The sequence below is a fragment of the Clarias gariepinus genome, chromosome 8, assembly GCF_024256425.1.
Source record: "Clarias gariepinus isolate MV-2021 ecotype Netherlands chromosome 8, CGAR_prim_01v2, whole genome shotgun sequence".
Taxonomy (NCBI): domain Eukaryota; kingdom Metazoa; phylum Chordata; class Actinopteri; order Siluriformes; family Clariidae; genus Clarias; species Clarias gariepinus.
This window is the reverse complement of record NC_071107.1, coordinates 4,120,773-4,135,062: the sequence shown is the minus strand read 5'-3', so window position 1 is coordinate 4,135,062 and position 14,290 is coordinate 4,120,773. Positions and strand designations below refer to the sequence as shown.

Below are 14,290 nucleotides of genomic sequence, written 5' to 3'. Positions count from 1 at the left end.
GTACATGCGAATATCACACCTGCGTGACAGGTACAGGATGGCCACAACAACTGCCCGAGTCACACCAGGAGCACACAATCCCTCCATCAGTGCTCAGACTGTCCGCAATAGGCAGTCCATGAGGAGGAGATGCACTGCAGTACTTCAAGCAGCTGGTGGCCACACCAGATACTGACTGGTACTTTTGATTTTGAGCCTCCCTTCATTCAGGGACACATTGTGAAACATTTTTAGTTTATGTCTTATGGTGTTGACTCTTTTAGTGTTCATACAAATATTTACACATTAAGTTTACTGAAAGTATAAACAGTTAAAAGTCAGAAGACGTTTCTTTTTTTGCTGAGTATATATATATGTTGCTCAAAAAATACTACACGTCACCTCATCTTGAAAATAAATAAAAGCCAGGGGTATATTTTATAAAAATAATCAAAAATTAAATGTCCAGGTTTTGCAAATGTTTTACGATTTGAATGTTTTACGATTTGATACACATTTATATACCCTATTTTTTTGAGTAACATATATACATGCAGACCTTGGGTTCTGGTGGGTCGAAGGGAATTTGAATCTACATGAAAAATTACATAAATACACCCAGTTTCATTTCCGTATGACATATAGCAAGTGAGTTAGAAAAATTATTAGGATATTAGGAAAAGAGGATTTCAAAAAAGGGCGTGGCATGGCTCGAAGCGCGTCAGGGCCAAAAATCAAGGTTTTTAACGAGCAAGAGTTTTTTTTTTTTTTTTTTTTTTTCATGCCAATATCAACAATTGGTGAAAAACATCAGCAAAATCTGTGATCATGTGGTCGCACCCACTGGTTGATTTAAGATGGAATAATACAAAACCCTAATAACAAAACTTAAATGATACATTTTATATATTGAGACATTAACCCTTGTTTTCTGAATTTGAAAAAAATCAACAGGAGAAATCAGAGCTAATAGTAAAAATAAGAGCTTGTCAACACACACACAGACAATGTGATGAGAACTCACAGGATTGAAACTAAATTAAGCTTTAAAGATTGGACTTTGGAGCCATGGTCATGTGGTCTGATGAGTCCAGATAGAGCCTATTCCAAAGTGATGGGTGTGTCAGGGTAAGAAGGGAAGGGCATGGAATGACTGTATAGTGGCGACTGTACAAGCCTCTGGAGGCAGTGTTATGATCAGGGGTTGAAGCCGCCGCTTAAGGGTTTTTAGAAGTTTTTTGTCTGATGTTACTAAGTATAATTACCAGCATTTCATTAGGTCAAAGGCTTTTACTGACAATTACATTAAGTTTATTGCAGAGAGTCAATGTTTGCTGTGTTGACCCTACTTTTCCAAGACCTTTGCAATTCGCCCTGGCATGCTGTCAATTAACTTCTGGCCCACATCCTGATGGCAGCCCATTCTTGCATAACCAATCAAACAGAGTTTGTCAAAGTTGGTATGTTTTTGTTTGTCCACTGCCTCTTGAGGACTGACCACTGAATGATATTAAGGTCTAGGAAGTTTTCTGGCCATGGACCCAAAATTTCGATGTTTTGTTCCCCAAGCCACTTAGTTATTACTTTTGCCTTCTGGAAAAGTGCTCCATCATGCTAGAAAAGACATTGTCTATCACCAAACTGACTTGGATGTTTGGGAGAAGTTGCTCTTAGGGTTTTTTTTTTTTTTTTTTTTTTTTACTTTTCTTTATTTATGGTTGTACAATTAGGCTTAGAGGAAACCCACCACATGAATGGTCTCGGGATGCTTTACTGTTGGCATTACACAAGACTGATGTTAACGCTCACCTAGTCATCTCCGGACATGTTGTTTTCCAGATGCGTGAAAATGACTTTAGCCCAGTCCTAAGCAATTCAATCCCTGTACCTTTTGCTGAATATCAGTCTGTATTTCTGGAGTTTCTGGAGAGAAGCGGCTTGCTTCTTTTATGCAAAAATATGTTTATAGTGTTGGAAATTGGTAAATTATCTGCATTTACATTATTATGCACGGAAATTTTATCCACCGAAAATTTTCGGCCTAAAATGGCATTATCAGTTTTGGCCCAGAATAAAAAAAAAAACATTGAAAAAATGAATGTTGCCTCGCCCCTCCCATCCTCGCACAGCACAGATAAGGCTTTACCCACGCTGGATCTGTTATCACGCATCTGCCCATTAAAGACAAAGCATGTCAGTGGTGTAAAAGTATTTTAAAGTTTAAGATGAGGACACCAAAGTTGCAATATGCGAATTCTGCATTGCCCGATCGACAGTTGAAAATCTGATCGGTGTTGAAACAATTACAGCCGCACAACAACTAGAGACTTATCTAGCTGAACTAGACATTGCCAGAAGCAACAATCCCCTTGACTACTGGTGCACAAACAGAGACCGCTTTTCATTGCTTGCACGGGTTGCACGCAGGTATTTATTGGCCCAAAGCACCAGCATATACTGATTTTTTAAATATAAAGTTTTTAAAAGAAGCAATTTTCGGTTTCTTTTTTTTGGTTTTTTGGCCAAGTGCATCCTAAATTTTCGGTTTCAGCCCAGAATTTTCATTTTGGTGCATTACTACTGTATAAAGTAATATATTTTAATGTGCATAATGTGTTATTTCTTTCAATAATAATATCAATAAACATTTTTCCCCTGTAAACAGTCTAGCAGGCAGGTCATTTTCTATATTTATTATAAAATTGCCTAAGCGGTTTCCTTTTAGTGTTTCTGAGCCATGACATACGAAATAAGCACAAATAATTCATACAAATCCCATAAATGAATTCGTGCCTCTCTGTTTGTACCAAACGAAGTAATTTTACTTTGGATTTAAATCCGGATTATAATGTGAACTCACCCGGTCAGAGCGTGTGTTTACACCCTCCGGGTCTGCAGTACAGTCTTCCACTGTGTTTCTCAGGTTTAACTGAATTTCCGTCATATTATATCCCACTAAGCAAGTGTGCACAAATCTATCAGGATTCCCTGCCTTTAAGAGTATTATTATTATTATTATTATTATTGTAGCAGTCGGTTTTAAATACGTTTGGTTTGAAGAAGCAAACAGGAATTTCAGCAGCCATGTTGGATCACGTGACCTCTTGCAAAGTCATGTGATCAGCAAAGAAAGAGGTTTCTGGGAAATAAAAGAGGTTTGTTTGTTACCTAAGATCAGTACATAATAATAATAATTATAATCATTATGATAATTATAACGATAAATGCTTTTGTGTTGATTTAAAATTAAATACTGTCACTTGTTTTATTAAAAAGAGCAATTAAATATTTGAATTGATCCATTCCTTATTTGAGTGGCATGGTGGATATAACTTTATTGCACTTCAGCAACTAAATGCAGGTTAGTATCTACTAGAAGTGCAAATAATAGTGTATATACATTACTACAATTCCCCCATATAAAAAAAGGTAATATAAACCTATTTAAACAATTTAATCAGTGCCATGATGTCCTAAACCAAGTTGTTGTCAGGAGGTCCGGAGTGTTATTTATGTAATCAGTAGGGCTGCATTACTGTTCAACTTAATCTGTCCCAATAAGCCTGGTCTGGAGTGAAGAACATGGCACTGAGAATAAATCTAAAACCTCTGCAAAAAAAAAACCCAGAAAAAATTAAATATAAATTAAATAGGATGCCATTTTAGGATTTGCCAGGTAGATGATTTTATTTTTATTTAATAGAACATTTTTGGCCTTCTCTTAACATCCAAGATACATGGCAGAGTGAATTATCAATAAGAACTAACACTGAGAGGGAAAGAAAACCCAACCTCTTCTTAGTAACATGGAACAGTAATACCAACTTGCATATATACGTGAAACTATATAACTACAAGGATAAAACAAAAAAATTACCCAAATAATTTTCTAGTAATTTATTGATTATGTTCATGAACATTTTTTTTTTTTGCAGACACTACTTTATGCAAAAAGTTTAAATAGTTAAAGCACTTGGATCAGTTTCTTCTGCAAGCATCATATGGTCATGTGGACAAACAAGGCTCATTATGTACCCTGTGTCCCAATCTTAAACAAGGTGTACGTTCAAAAACTCCTTGGTTTATTATAAGCGATTAATAGCTGAAAAAATATTTTTTACATATTAAACAATTTTTACACCAACTCCTAACTATTAGTGAACGTGTTATCAAAAACCACATATCCACATAAAGTGTAACTAGCGTAGCTAATCATATAAGACCCTGTGATTTACAGTAGTTATTTTGTGCCTCTGCCATGTGTTACTACTGGGCATCAGGCAGAGGGAAGCCTTAACCATCACATGTTAAAATTAACAGATGAATATATATATATATATATATATATATATATATATATATATATATGTATATATATATGTGTGTGTGGAAGATGAAATGATCTCCAATAGGCATCATGTTGAACATGAAACATTATGCTGCAATATTTTATGCACAATTAGTGTATTGTTTTTGTTTTCCTACAATTTTAAAGTGAAAAGGGAAAGCAGCACACTGCAAAAGAATGGAAACCGCAGGAGACTTGAGCTCTCAGGTAACTTTGACCAAGGTATCAGAACTTAATTAGCGTGTTCTGGTCATGGCAATAATTGATGCCCACAAAGCAGCAGAATGCTATAAAAAGATGGCCTGAAAACGTTTTCAGGTACAGATTTCCTAAATTCGGAATGTAATTAAGAAATGGCAGTTATCAGAAACAATGGAGGTCAAGATATGGTCTGGAAAGCCAATAGAAAAAATCAGAGAGGACTGCTTGCAGGATTGCTAGAAAAGTAAGTTAGAACCCCCGTGTGACTGCAAAAGACCTCCAGGAAGATTTGGCAGACACTGGAGTTGTGATACACTGTTCAACTATTCAGCAACACCTACACAAATATGGTCTTCATGGAAAAGTCATCAGAAGAAAACAACTTCGGCATCATCGCCACAAAATTCACCGGAATTTTGCAAAAGAACATTTACATAAGCCCGAAGCATTTTGGAAAAAAGTCCTATGGACCGAAGAGGTTAAAATAGAAATCTTTGGCCACAATGAGCAAAAGTATGTTTGGAGAACAAAGGGTTGTTAAGGATGGGACTTTTAAGCAAGGGAGTGGAACGATTATGCTGTAGAATTACGAATTTATAAAATGTTAAATCTAGCTTCCAATGTAATAGTATATAAACTGAAAGAGCTATATACATTGGGTTTTACATTTTGAGGTAAAGATGTTGACATTCTAAGAAGATCAAGTCTGGTTGCCCAAGGGTCTAAGACATTAACCTTTTGTCTTTATGTATCTCCTGAACATTGGGTAGGGTCCCAAGGTAAATGTGCATGCTAATCTCAAGACCAGGCTGTGCCTTTGTTTCTGTGATAATGTGAAGGTCCGGGCGATACTGTCAGACTGATTAGGATAGCACCTATGCATTTGAAAGGCACTATTATGCAGATGAGATCAGGGCTAAGAAACTTCTGTTACCATGCTGATTCCTGTACTACACTATGCTTTGTTTAGATTGTCTCCACCTCTTTCTATCCCTCCCCCTTGAAAAGTACAAACTCTCCAGAGCTTTAGTCAGACTTGAATGACTACAGTGACGCTCGGAGAGTTCGCGATAAAGAGGATCTTCTGCTTGAAAGATATCCCAACATCTCCTTGTCTCTGCTTCGACAAAGGGAAAAATGTTCCCAACAATGTTCCCAAGTTCTAATGGAGTCAATGGCACGGGAAACATTTCACGGGTAGACTGAGAATAGACTAAATTAAATTTCAACAAATTCTGGAAACAAACATGACATCTGTAAAAAAAATATATATATCTGAAGTTGAAAAGAAGGTGGCTTATACAAATGGATAATGATCCTAAACACACCGCAAAATCCATGATAGACTACTTCAAGAGGCGCAAGCTAAAGGTTTTGCCATGGCCCTCAAAGTCTCTTGACCTAAATATCATTGAAAATCTGTGGACAGACCTTAAAAGAGCAGTGCCTGCAAGATAATCCATGAATCTCACAGAACTGAAAGACTGATGTAAGGAAAAATAGGCGAAAATCCCTCAAACAAGTACTGAAAGACTGTCTGGCCGTCTACAAAAAGCGGTTTACAAGTTGATACATGCCAAGGGGAGTGGCCTTTATCCCATGTGTGTGTAAGCTGATGGCATTTAAATTGACTATTAGGGCACAACTAGCACATAGTCAGCAGAAATAAAGCTTCTCTCCTGTTTAAATATTCATTTAATTTGAGATTACTGGTCATATTAAAACTCTCCTTACAGTGTAAACAACAGTGATGCACAACAGTAATGTCGCTGCTTTTGCGACAATGTCAATTATTAAAAGCGCTATACAAATAAAATTGAACCGAATTGTTTTGAATAAAACTCTTTCATATTGTAAGCACTAATATGGCTTCTCTGTGTGTATGTTCTGTGTGTGAATGTGCTGGTGTATTTTTTTTTTAAAGCACTAACTTCTAAAAAAGATCTTACACCAAAACCAGAAATGTATGAACGAGTGGGTGCTCTATACAGCCTTACTCCTACTGCGAAGAGTAATATGGCATTTGTTTGTGTGAAGGACCTGATGATTTTCTAAGCTACTTTTATGTTTGAATCTCTTCTCACAGTGTGAGCAGAAATGCCACTCTCCTTGGTGAATGTGCTCATGTCTTCTGAGAGAAGAACTATCCCTAAAACCTCTCACACACCGTGAGCATTGATACGGTTTCTCTCCTGTGTGAATCCGTTTGTGTATTATGAGACTACTTGGCTGGGAAAAACTCCTCCCACATTGTGAACAGTAATATGGTTTCTCTCCTGTGTGAATCCGTTCGTGTTTTGTGAGAGTACTCTTTAGGGAAAAACTCTTCCCACATTGCAAACAGTAATACGGTTTCTCTCCTGTGTGAATCCGTTTGTGTTGTTTGAGATTACTCTGGCAGGAGAAACTCTTTCCACATTGTGAACAGTAATACGGTTTCTCTCCTGTGTGAACCCGTTTGTGTTCTAAGAGAATACTCTGGCAGGAAAAACTCTTCCCACATTGTAAACAGTAATACGGTTTCTCTCCTGTGTGAATCCGTTTGTGTTGTTTGAGATGACTCTGGCAGGAAAAACTCTTCCCACATTGTAAACAGTAATACGGTTTCTCTCCTGTGTGAATCCGTTTGTGTTGTTTGAGATTACTCTGCTGGGCAAAACTCTTCCCACATTGTGAACAGTAATATGGTTTCTCTCCTGTGTGAATCCATTTGTGTTTTGTGAGAGTACTCTTCTGGGAAAAACTCTTTCCACATTGTGAACAGTGATACGGTTTCTCTCCTGTGTGAATCAGTTTGTGGTTTGTGAGTGTACCCTTTAGGGAAAAACTCTTCCCACATTGTGAACAGTGATACGGTTTCTCTCCTGTGTGAATCCATTTGTGGTTTGTGAGAGTACTCTTCAGGGAAAAACTCTTCCCACATTGTAAACAGTGATACGGTTTCTCTCCTGTGTGAATCAGTTTGTGTTTTGTGAGAGTACCCTTTATGGAAAAACTCTTCCCACATTGTGAACAGTGATACGGTTTCTCTCCTGTGTGAATCAGTTTGTGGTTTGTGAGAGTACCCTTTAGGGAAAAACTCTTACCACATTGTGAACAGTGATACGGTTTCTCTCCTGTGTGAATCCATTTGTGGTTTGTGAGAGTACTTTTCAGGGAAAAACTCTTCCCACATTGTAAACAGTGATACGGTTTCTCTCCTGTGTGAATCCATTTGTGGTTTGTGAGAGTACTCTTCAGGGAAAAACTCTTCCCACATTGTGAACAGTGATACGGTTTCTCTTCTGTGTGAATCAGTTTGTGTTCTGAGAGATTACTCTGGCAGGAAAAACTTTTCCCACATTGTGAACAGTAATAGACTTTCTCTCCTGTGTGAATCAGTTTGTGTTGTCTGAGATTATTTGGTTGGGTAAAACTTCCCATTAAGTGAGCAGTGAATTTTTTTCTTGTCCGTTTCTGTAGTACTTCCTCTGCAATGTTTTTTAGCATGAAGAGAACCAGATGACATTTCAGTCTGTAACAGAGCAGTAAACAAAATGAACATTACACCTGCATTACCTGAAATCAGTTTATCTTAAAGTTATTGGAATTAAACTGATCAGCTGGGATGGATAGCCAGTTGTACTTATCGTAAACACATCAGTTCTGACCTCTTACAATTACTTTTCCTGAGCACTAGACTAATATCAAAACTCAAATGATAAATTGTATATTTTGAGACATTAACCCTTGTTTTCTGTATAAAAAATTAGGTACTTTGGGTCAATTAAACACTTTATTCATAAATTCAAAAAAAAAAAAAAAAAATAGGAACTCAAAAACCATAACAGACATAACTGATAAAAGGTTCTTAACTTTAAATCTATATTAATTTATGTGTCTCACATTTTTATATAACTCATCAAACTTTTAACAACTTTAACTGCTTTAAATATAGTGACAGTTTTCAGCTTATGTTTAGTTATTTCTTTGTTACATGGTTTTATTTAGAATAACAGGTTTAATATAACTTTCTGATAAAATGTAATAACTTTTCTCATCTATTATTTCATGTAAATTCCATAAGTAATTAATTTTTTTAAAAATCGTTTAAGGAATTCTGCAGCAACTGTAATGATTATAAGCTTAAAACAAGAGAAACAAGAACTATCAAAGGCTCTATCAAAGAGTGGAAGACCAAGAGAAACAATTAAACAAACAGCCAGGAACCTTGCTAGAGAGAGCTGCAATCGTTCAAGTAATAAACAGCAGGGGAACTAAAAAGTGTGCATGGGTAGTGTAAGTCTGCACATGGTTGTATTATTTGTGGGGGAAAAAGCAGGCTTACTTCGAGACACAAGCATGTTTGGAGTATGTAAAGCATCATGTGAAGCGAAACAGATTAGTTTTGAAACAAGACGATTAATTCTGATAATAAATGCTTAATTCTGATACAAAAATAATAATAATAATAAACTACAGTCACAGCCAAACATGGTGGAGGGTCTAATATTTCAGGGCTATATATGCCTGCATAAGTCACTGGAGTGAAACTATGAAATAATACATGGATAATGGTTAGGTATAAAGTTTCTGACTTAAAAAGGCATCCTTTACAAAGCATCGTCTCATCAGTCAAAAAACTACAAACATCAACAAGACAATGAACCACAGTAAAAAAAAAAAAAAAAAAAAGAGTCAAGTAATCTGCCAGGAACAAATATGCCACAAGAAATGGGCTAAAGCTACACACGTGAGAATAAAGGAAATGATCTCAGACTACGCAAAGATTTTGAAGGAGCTAATTTTGTTACTTTTGATGACGAACTAACAGTCGGAAAACCAAAATGTTGATTCAAATGAATTTGAATTCTTTGAATTATTTAAAATGTGTCAGTTTTCAGCATTGAATTCATATTATCTTCTACTTATATTGCACCTATATTAATCCTGTAAAATACATTTATAACACGGCCTAAGATACAATATAATTAGCATGCTAGGTTAGGGAACATGGGAATTTTTATGTTTGATCTTCACCACCAACAGTACTTGGACTAATCCCCCCCCCCCAACATAATAATTTGTTTGATTATGGCACTTAGTTATTAACCTAGTTAACCCAGTGTAAGTATCTATCCAATGATGTAAACTTTAAAGCACTTTTTGTAAGTCGCTCTGGATAAGAGCGTCTGCCAAATGTCTAAATGTAAATGCAAATTAAATGATAATAGCATGTTATCTCTTTTTAGTATATATATATATATATGTGTGTGTGTGTGCGTGTGTGTACACTTCTCAAAGAACCTGATTCTGAAGAAAAAATGTCAAGAAAGAAAGATTACCAAGCTGAAGTGAGATGGGGCTTTAAATCCCAGTTTGTTTACAGCAGTCTTCTCTCCAAGTGTGTCAACTTCAGAATCTGTATAAATAAAAGATAAGTTTCATCTGTAAACTGACATTGGTCAGAACTTGCTCTTTCAATTATATCCTTATGTATCACACATTGGAGGACCCGAAAACAGTCTCAGAGATTTTTCTGTCCAGACAGAATTTGTTACAGCATCACACAAAACTGGTGGGACTGAATGTAATGAAACTTTGGCAGTCAAACCTGCGCCATAAATTAAACCAAAATGTTTAGTAGAAGTGAAGTTATGAGCAGTTATGTGCCGGATTAGAAACCATAAGTTTTACAGTGCATGCATCGAACTGTGGACGCATCTTAAATCGACCGCTGGACAGAATTTATTGAAACTTTTGCAATATCTGCCTGAGGTTTAACCTGCACCATAATTGAAATCAAAATGTTGAATAGGACATTTAGGTTTAATAATCTACTTAAAAATGCTTCCAATAAGACTCTTGATTAATGTAAACAAACATAGATATAGTCTTAAAATTTTAATAATAATAATAATAATAATAATAATAATAAAAGATCATTTGCATTTTATTCGCATGATATCAACTTAGCTCACATCTATCTAAATAAACCCAAACTGCATATGAAAGGAATTAGCACTGGCAGTGGTCCATTTTTTATTAAATACAAAAAAAAAAAGTTTCCATTGGTAAAATAACATAAATAAAGCATGGGTAGTGTATAGCAGTGATTAAAAAAAACAGAACGCATGTTACGATAAGTTTTGTGTTCAAGGCGTGTGAAATCCGTCTTTTCCATTTCAGGAATTAAAGAACGCTAACAATTAGTGATGGGTTCTTTTTGAACGAATCTGTAACGTGACTCAGAAAAACGAGTATCTCGAAAAGTAATTCGTTCTTTTTTTTTTTTTACTGCGCAAATAATCGCAACCTTCGTAGGTTATGTACAGGAAACAGAATTGAGCGATTCTTTCTCACTGACTCTTCTACTGTAAGTCGTAGAGTAGGTGGAAGATATGAGAGGTTGGCTACTCATTCTGTTTATTATAATATGTCCTTAGCAACATTGTAACATTTTCATTACTGGAACTATAGACAAAATTTGTGTATGTTGCCGTATTTTAGTAAAAATGCATTTAATTTTATTTTTGATTAAAAGAACGAAATGAACTAAATGACAAAAAAAAATCGTTCATTTTGATGAACGAGATTCAAAGAACCGAATCACTAAAATGATTCAAACTTCCCATCACTACTAACAATGTTTTTTATTTTATTTTTTTTTGCCTTTACCGCGCTCCGTAGAATCTCAGTGGCACGCGCGTAACCCCTCGCGGGCGAGCCTCCTCCTAAATGCGCGCTCTCTGCGCTGTTTCCACGGGAGTGAGGCTAAGAAAAAACGCACCCCGATGGGGGAAACCAACTTCGACACAACACCGGATTTTTTTTTAAACCCTGATATTCCTTCCGCTCCCTGTAACACCAGCCTACTAACTAATTTCCTTTTTCTTAAATAATAATAAAAAAAACTGCACTATGTACTACTATATGTTATGTATAACCGACATGTGGCAGGATTTATATGAGTAGGGGTGTCTGATAAAGTAGGAAAACACGATTATAACTATCATTTTGCGCTACGTTAGTAAAATCTGACAAGGTAGGATAAATCGTTACAACACCGTACTTACGGCCCACCGCGCGCAGACTCCGTGTAGGTCCGATAAGGGTTAAAAGAAGTTGTGATATGCACGCGAGGCTTCTGGTGTGTAGTTTCACGTCCGGATTAGAGATGAACGAATCAGGATTTATCCGGGTTACATTACCCGATTCTTTATATGACTCGTGATTCACGAATCCTTCTCTTCATTTACTCGGATCAGTTATCTTGTTGCTAACAACAACACAAATAAATACAAACTGAAATTAACACCATTCAGTTGTTTCCAGAAGGTGTTAGCTAGTAAGTGTAGAAACGAGTAGCTGACTGAGTTGTTTAGAAAACTTCCTGTATCGCCAGAAACACAAGAGAATCGAAACCGCGGGTATTGATTCAGCGTATCCGTCAGACTCGTAGCGCGTGAAACAGTGTGTTCATGAGTCCCAGGCTTCGGTGGATATTAAGGATCCGTTGAGCGCCCCTAGTGGACGACCATAGCAAAAGCAGGCAGAATCCATATCACAAAGAAAACTAACTGCTTATTTCACTTTTCCAGAATTGTGTGATTGAACGTTGTGCTCTACAATCTGCACCAGACATATGTGTTACATATGTTACATGTGTGGTGTGTAGATGTGTAGCAATTTGGGGCCTCAAGGCGAATACATGGATATGGGGCCCTCTGCATTCAGTGCTTTTTTTCCCAAAAAAAAAAAAAAATCTTACCTTAAACTTCCACTACCAATCATCCCATTGCATTTTACTGTTTCTCTTTATCATCACTATATTTACTTTTCTCTTTTTTTGTATTTTTTCTTCACATCTCTCTACTTTTCCCTTTATTGTTTGATTTCTCTCTCTTTCTTCTTTTTGCTTTCTCCTCCTCAAATGTTATTTTCATGTCTTTCCTTCTCTTCTACCCTCTTGGCACTGTATTTCTCTAGGTTTTATTCTTTCTCCCTGTTTTTTTTTTAATTATTATTATTATTATTTTTTTTTTAATATCTTAGTTTTCCTTCATCAAATGAGCTTTAGTTAGTGGGGGAAAATATGATTATTGGGGTGTTTGATTAAGTATAATATGAAAATAATGTTAATTAAAAAATATTTTAAATAATTAGGGGGGGGGGACTAAAACGCTTCAATGCAACTCACGTGGCATTCTAATGCTATTAGAAATGGCATTCTATTTCAGCAAGTGGAATTTAATTATTTTTAAATTTTAGATGTAAGTGCTGGCTAAAACTACTTAGTTAGGCTTAAGTCATGGGGCCCTGGCAGTTTGGGGCTCTAGGTGCTCGCCTATTTTTGCCTAATGATAACGCCGCCTCTGTTTATGACAAACTGGGATAAAAACATTTTTTTAACGACTCTGGCATTCATATCATATCAGCCCTGTTTCTAACCCCACAACATAACTCCACCAAAATGGAAATATTAAGTGTGATGCTTTAGTTCAACAGATACAGCGACTGCATAATAAGCATGAAAACCCAAGGTTGAATCCTGGCTTTACTATCTTTTTCAAATAAATCAAACCATACCTGATAGCCTGTTGTTAGGTTTAAGAGAAGAAAAAGTGTGTCCGAGGTAAGTTTTAAGCTAAGAGAAAAAGAGTTATTTCTTGTTGTGTCCGCCGAACCTTGGTACACTTATGGGTCAGGGCCAGATCAACCGGGAGGGACAAACACACAAACGGAAGATCTCTGTTTATTTTTAGCAGAGAGAGCACATTTAAAGCTGTGCTGTGTCCCAAATATCAAGAGAACCAGTCATTAACATGTCAGTCATAGAGAGACCCAAAGACAGACAGGAGGGAGGAAAAACATTCGCATTCTCCTGATTAAACAAAGGGGTTATAGCGGACAGGAGCCATTTGGATGTATATTCGTCTGGATACAGGATATAGAAAGTGTTACCACATGAGGCATCAGAAAGCACAGGGGGTGAGGGGGCTGTTCTCAGGGCACAGGAATCGTCTTATTAGATTACAATGCTGTACAATATTTTAATACCTTACACCTGTTTTAACACATACAAATAAAAACAATTATATATCTCTGACACTGCATGGAAAAACGTATTCTGTATCTACAAATACCACTGAGGTACGTCCGGATTAATACCAATTCGGATGTATGTTGCTGAGGAATCCTTCCAGGGTACAGCCATTTGTTGCCAAGGCAAATAATTCACTCAAGGATTTTGTCAGGGGACATTCACACCTCAAGCTCCATTTGCATTTTACAGCTTTGCACAACTGTGCTCTTCCCTATTGTTTTTTTTTTTTATCTTAACATTGATTGGTGGTTAAAACACACACACACACACACTTTCAAAACCCTGACATCTATTGGGACATTACCCAGCCACTACTCTTTATTTAGCCCAACCCAAGCCCTCATAACTAAGTGACTTGATTTGTTTTTGGGCAGGTATGTACATACACCCCCACAGTACTATACACCCTCCACATCCTTTATAAAATGACAATAGAATTGATTCAGAATGTATTAAAATTAAACCAAACACTAAAAAAATATACAAAGCTCAGTAAGAATAAGGGGAAAAATATGAATATGCAAAATTAATTAAATAAATTTAGCAATACTAAAACAAACATGCACCAGTGCTTGTTAGATGTCCAAAATAAATGTCCTTCTAGCTCGGTCTGTGACGGCATGACACACAATGGCATCCTCCTCATCGGACATCAGTTCCAGCATTGCAGTCTGCCA

At 36.4% G+C, this 14,290-nt stretch overlaps 1 protein-coding gene and 1 pseudogene across 1 annotated transcript in view; both read right to left on the bottom strand.

The window, feature by feature from the left end:
• Window positions 1–11,609, bottom strand: part of LOC128528663 (gastrula zinc finger protein XlCGF26.1-like) — a 34,424-nt gene extending 22,815 nt beyond the window's left edge. The window contains exons 1-2 of the mRNA XM_053501678.1: window positions 11,584–11,609; window positions 9,853–9,929 (exon numbers count right to left, since the gene is read on the bottom strand). The gene's annotated coding sequence lies outside the window, so the exon portion shown is untranslated. The remainder of the gene's footprint in view (window positions 1–9,852; window positions 9,930–11,583) is intronic.
• LOC128528664 (gastrula zinc finger protein XlCGF26.1-like) lies at window positions 6,539–11,646 on the bottom strand (annotated as a pseudogene).
• Between the last annotated feature and the right edge of the window lie 2,644 nt (window positions 11,647–14,290).